Consider the following 6,080-nt stretch of genomic DNA (forward strand, 5'->3'; position numbering starts at 1 on the left):
TCACATGGAAGGATATTACCTTTCTCCTGAGGAGCAGCTGATGGATATGAATGTCAAGCCTTTGAGTTGGTAGTGCCTTACCATTCAGCCAGTAGAACTCCTAACTGTCTGTCTTTCTATCTATTCATCCAGCCATTCATACATAAGGAGTTGCACTGCTAGCCAAAATGCAAGCACTTTGAATCCATCAGCTGCTCCCTGGGAGAAAGAGGAGTGAACTCCATCTGTGTAATTTATAGTCTAAAAATCAGCTTTGGCCAAGAGCACATGACAACAACTGTATCACCCACTGCCGTTATTATTATTAATATTATTATTATTATTATTATTATTATTATTATTATTACTACTATATTCTGACCCACAGAGATCTACGTGCTTCAGAAGGGAGCTGAGCTTCATAGGACTTGTTCATGCCTACGACCTTTTCCAAGCAGATCACCAAGCCTTCCTTCTGAGGCACCTCTCTGTGGTTTTGAATCACCAATTTTACTGTTAGTAGTTTAACTCTTAAGTGTTTCTGCAAGCCAAGGCCAATTGGACTGTTACGTTGACTACCCAACAGCATGTATGTGCTTTGAATTGAGAAAGAATTCTTTGTCACCAGGAAGGTGATTAAAGTCTCTATAAACACTTCCCTTTTCCCTCAGAGCAGCACTTCTGCCCAGCACCACCTTTCCATGAAACTCTCCTTCTCTTTCTCTCTCCCCCTCACTCTCTCTTGCTCTGGCTCACACACACTCTCTCTCTCCCCTGCAATTATGAAACTCTTGCCTTGCTTCTGTACCATGGGACGGCCATGGGCAGGCCCTGGGCTACATTCACATTTCAAGGAATATTTGATGAAAAGCTTTTTATCTTCCCAGAGAAGCCGCTGATGGCTCTTAATGGCAAAATCAATAAGAACAAAATAACTCTAATTTGGGAAATTCTAACACTTCCAACCCTGACATGGGGAAAATAGGAAGCAATCTGCTCTTCTCGCACAACAAAGGCCTCTTGCAACCAGGAGGGGAGTTTGTTAAAGTTCTCCCTGGGAAAGTAAGTGGAATATGACAGCCTGTCCTGAATTCAGAAAATGTCTGTGTCTTTAAAATGAATTGAGGAAAAAGGAAAGAAAAGGTTTCTTGTCAGCTTGTGCACTAGAAACAGTGTTTGCTCTACCCAGCCTTGAAGAAGAGAGGTTCTCCATACCAAAGCCTTTTTATACTGTCTATAGACTCCCTGCTCTTGAAAGCAGAGAGGAGTCCACTTACTGTGTGGATTATGTTTGTAATTTATTGTTTTTTATTCAGTATCCATCATCTTTCAGTGAATTGTACCATGATAACCAACAACCCTAAAATCTTATTGCTATTGTTGGTGTTGATGCTAGTTGTCTTCCCGGGAATTCTAATTCATGGCAATCTCACATACTCAAAGGAGAACTGTTCTGTAGAGTGGTCAGTGGCTCTCTTGTTTTAGAAGCACGTCATCAGGCATGTCTTCCAAAGTGCCACAGGGTAAATTCAATCAACCTACATTTTTAACTAATAGTTGAGCACTTAACTATTTGTAGGGAGTTCTGGTAGCCTAGTGGGTAAGGTGTCGTGTAGCCAATCTAAAGGCAGGTGGTTCAAATCTACCAGCTGTTCCACAGAGAAAGATGGACAATCTCCTCCCTCTGCAATTTACAGTCTCTGAAAACCTGATAGCAATGAGTTATTGTTTGTTGTAACTATTTCTCTCATCTAGGGACTTGCATAAAATCCTTACTCTCTCACTGCCACCGAATCAGTTCTGACCCCTCAGGTCTGAAGCTGTAACTCATGAAAGCAAGAGGTTGTTCATCTTTCCCCATGAGGAATCGTTTGTGAATTTGAACCACAGTATATATTAACCATTGGGTGAGCATCACAAATCAATATGGACTGTGCCACCAAAATTCCCTCTAAAATTTTGTTCTTGTTATGGTTAGATGCCTTCAAGTTGATGACAACTCACAGTAACCCTTTGAAATATACCAAACCTTCATCTAATATCTGCCGTTCTGCCATATTTCCTATACACAAGCCCATTATTACAGTCGCTGTGTCAATTTATCACACTGAGGGTCTTCCTCTCTCTTCTTTATCCTCTGCTTTTCCCAGAATGATGGTTTCTACTAAAGACTAAATCCCTTTGACAATATGAGTAATGTATATGAGATAGTTTCACCATCCTTGACTCTAAAGAGCACCCTTGTTACATTTCCTTCAATACAAATTTGTTTGCTCATTGGCAGTCTATGGGGATAGTCACTACTTTTTACCAACACCACAACTTGAAGGCACCAATTCTTTTATGGTCTTCCTAATTAATTGTTCAACTCTCACATATATATGTTGTTGTTGTTACGTGCTGTCGAGTCGCCTATGACTCAGAGTGACCCTACGTACAATAGCCCTAAACCCTGCTCTATTCCTTACCAATCTCATTGTCTCCGACACGCCTATCCCCATTTCCCCAGTGATGGAATCAATCCATCTCATTGAGGGTTTTCCTTTCCTGCTATATCCCTCCATCCTCCCAAGCATGATGTCCCTCTCTAAGGACTGATCCCACCTTGCAACATGTCCAAAGTATGTCAGACGAAGCCTCAGAATCCTTGCCTCTAAGGAGCAGACTGGCTTCACCCTCTCCAGGATGAATTTGTCTGTTCTCCTAGCAGTCCATGGTATATTCAATACTCTTCTCCAGCACCACAGCTCAAAGGAATCAATTCTCCTTCTATCCTCCCTAGTCACTGTCCAGCTCTCTGACACATAGCAAGTAATTACAAAGACCATGGCCTGTATCAAGCACACCTTAGTCTCCAGACTGACATCATTACTCTTCAGTACTTTGGAAAGGTCTCTGACAGCAGACTTTCCCAATGCAATTTGTCTTTTTTTTTTTTTTTTAATTTCCTGGAGGCTGGTACCAAGAGTGTTGATTGTAGAGCTAAGCAAACTGAAGCTGTCAACAATCTCAATCTCTTCACCATCTATCATAATGCTGTCGATCAGCCCAGTGGTGAGAATCTTTGTTTTCTTGATGTTGAAGGGTGCAGTCCTTGACCTTCTGCAGCAAGCACTTCAGGTCCCTCTCAGTTTCAGTGAGCAGGGTTGTGTCATCTGCATAACACAGATTGTTGATGAATCTACCTCCAATCCTGATGCCACACTTCTCCTCATAGAGCCCAGCCTCCCAGATAATCTGTTCCACATACAGACTGAAAAGATACGGAGATAGGACATATCCTTGGCGCACACCCTTCACAATTTTGAACCAGGCAGTATTTCCTGTCTCTGTTCTAATGACTACCTCCTGGTCCAAGTATAGGTTTTGCATAAGCAAAATCAAGTGTTCTTGGATTCCCAACCTTCTCAGAGTCAGCCACAGTTTGTTTTTATCCACACAGTCAAATACCTTTGCATAGTCAATGAAACACGAATAGACATTCCTCTGGTACTCTCTGCTTTCAGCCAAAATCCATCTGACTTTAGCTATCATATCCCTATTGTCGTGGCCATGACTTGGATCAGAGGCACATTTGTTTATAAAGTAACAAACTTATATTTTAGCACTTTAAAGAGGTCTTTTAAAGCAGATGTGCCCAATGCAGTACATCTTTGGGTTTCTTTCTTTCTTTCTTTTTTTTTTTTTTTAGATGCTCAGCCTCATTTAATACTGTAAGAGAGAGCTTAGAGAGTTTTAAGAGAATGAAGCCTGTATTTCCTTGTTTCACACAAAGCTGGCAGAGTTGGTGGCTTTTTGGTTTTTAGTCAAAGAGACCAAATCCCATATCCTCATCCGACTCTTCCTTTGCTTCCACCTTGGCTGGGGCCGCAGCAGCAGGAGCAGCTGCGGTAGTGGCGGCGGCCACAGGGGCAGCAGTCACAAATGCAGATGGATCAGCCAGGAATGCCTTGACCTTTTCAGCCAATGGGAAGGTGTAGTCAGTCTCCACAGACAAAGCCAGGACCCACTTATACCCATTGATGATAGAATGTGGTATTGAGGCCACAGTTGGGTAACCAATCTGCAGACAGGTACTAGCAACATTGCAGACACCCTCCAGGAAGCGGGTATGCAGGGTCTCCTCTGTGATGTCAAGCACTTCAGGATTGTAGATGCTGCCGTTGTCAAACACCTGCTGGATGATCAGCCCGAAGGAGAAGGGAGAGATGTTCACCATGTTCAGCAGGGTGGCCTCGCTGGCTCCCACCTTGTCTCCAGTCTTAATCAGCTGCACATCACTCAGAATTTCAATGGTGCCTCTGGAGATCTTAGTGGTGATGCCTAAAGCCTGAAAGAAGGATGTCTTCTCGGGGCCCAGACCAGTGTTCTGGGCTGGCACAGTAACCTCACACGGAGCAATGGCACCAGCACGAGCAGCAGCCGGCACCTTGTTGGCCAGCAGCATGTCCCTGATCTCTGTGAAATCCTCTTTGGTGAACACAAACCCCACGTTCTCCCGGGTATGAGGCAGCAGCTTCTCCAAGGCCGGGTTGATGTCCAGGTGGCCCCGGATGGCCTTGCGCATCATAGTGTTCTTGCCCATCAGAACCACAGCCTTCCCGCGGAGGGACATGCGGATCTGCTGCATCTGCTTGGAGCCGACATTGTCTGCACCCACGATGAAGCATTTCGGATAATCATCCAGAAGTTGAATGAGCTTAAGGGAGTAGTTGGACTTCCAGGTCGCCCTGTCTTCCCTGGGCATCACTGTGGTCCGTCAGGGATTGCCACGCGGGGTTTAAAGACGATGTCACTCTCACGAGGACGCCTGGAGAGAGAGCATCTTTGGGTTTCTTGACTGCTGCTATCATGGGTGTTGATTATAAATCCAAGTCAAAAACGAAATCTTTGACAACTTCAAACTTTTCTCCATCTGTCATGTTGCCTATTGGCCCAGTGGTGAGGATTTTTTTTTCTCAGTGCTGATATAGTGAAGGCCATAGTCTTTGATCTTTTTCAAGTAAGTGCTTCAAGTATTTTCAACTTTCTGCAAAGTAGGGTTGTCTGCATAACATGACATAATAAGTCTTCCTGAAATATTGATGCCACATTCGTCTTCATATCGTCCAGCTTCTTAAATGATTAGTAAACAGATTAAATCATCCACTCACTCACTGACATTGAGTTGGAACTGAATCATAGCTGACAATTTTGCAGGTTTTCAGAGGTTATAAATCACACAGAAGGAGATGGCCTATCTTTCTTTCGTAGTGCAGATAGTGGAATTGAACCACCTGCTTTTGGGCTGGCAGAGTTCACAACCCTGAGCCACACCTTTCCTGACTTTAAAGCATGCAGTACCCCTTTGTTCTGCTTCTTGCTCTAAGTAACTGTACATTGGCTTTGTTAAGTGTTCTGGAATTTCCATTCTTTTCAGTGTTATCCTACATTTTTTTATGGTTCACACAGCTAAAAATTTTTGCATTGTCAATAATACACAAGTAAGTACCTTTCTGCTATTTCTGTGCTTTCAGCCAAGATCCATATTAGCAAAATGGTCCCTGGTACCACAACTTTTTCAGAAGGCAAGCTAAATTTCTGGAAGTTCTCTGCCAATGTACAGTTCCAGTGATTGTAAAAGTAATCTCCAGAAATGAGAACAGAGATCACATAATAGAATTTCATACAATCGATGATTTCTTCATTATAAATACCTTTTTAAAATAAAAAAAGGATGATGACTATCTACATGAACCTCATTGGGCAGTATGCAGAGTAAGAAAATTGATTACATCAGTGGAAAGATTTGATGGAGCTCGTTATCAACAGTCAACATGCAAAACAGGGTGAAGGACCCATTTATAGCCCACAACATCTTATGTGGCACTTACGGCACAACTCATGTTGTTGTTAGGTGCCATTGAGTGGAGTACAGGTCACAGTGACCCTATACACAGCTGAACTGAACCTTTCCCTATCCTGTGCCATCCATACCATCACTGAACATACTAGAACGTATTGCTAAAGTCACTGTGTCAATCCATCTCATTGGGATCGCTCTCTTCTTTGTTGACCATCCATCTTTCCAAGCACGATGTTCCTTTCCAAGAAATAGCCCC

At 43.1% G+C, this 6,080-nt stretch overlaps 1 pseudogene; it reads right to left on the reverse strand.

Annotated features, from left to right (window-relative positions):
• Positions 1-3,781: 3,781 nt before the first annotated feature.
• Positions 3,782-4,726, reverse strand: LOC102847774 (annotated as a pseudogene).
• Between the last annotated feature and the right edge of the window lie 1,354 nt (positions 4,727-6,080).

Source organism: Elephantulus edwardii, unplaced genomic scaffold, assembly GCF_000299155.1.
Source record: "Elephantulus edwardii isolate Elephantulus edwardi_28Jun2011 unplaced genomic scaffold, EleEdw1.0 scaffold00010, whole genome shotgun sequence".
NCBI classification, from domain to species: Eukaryota; Metazoa; Chordata; class Mammalia; order Macroscelidea; family Macroscelididae; genus Elephantulus; species Elephantulus edwardii.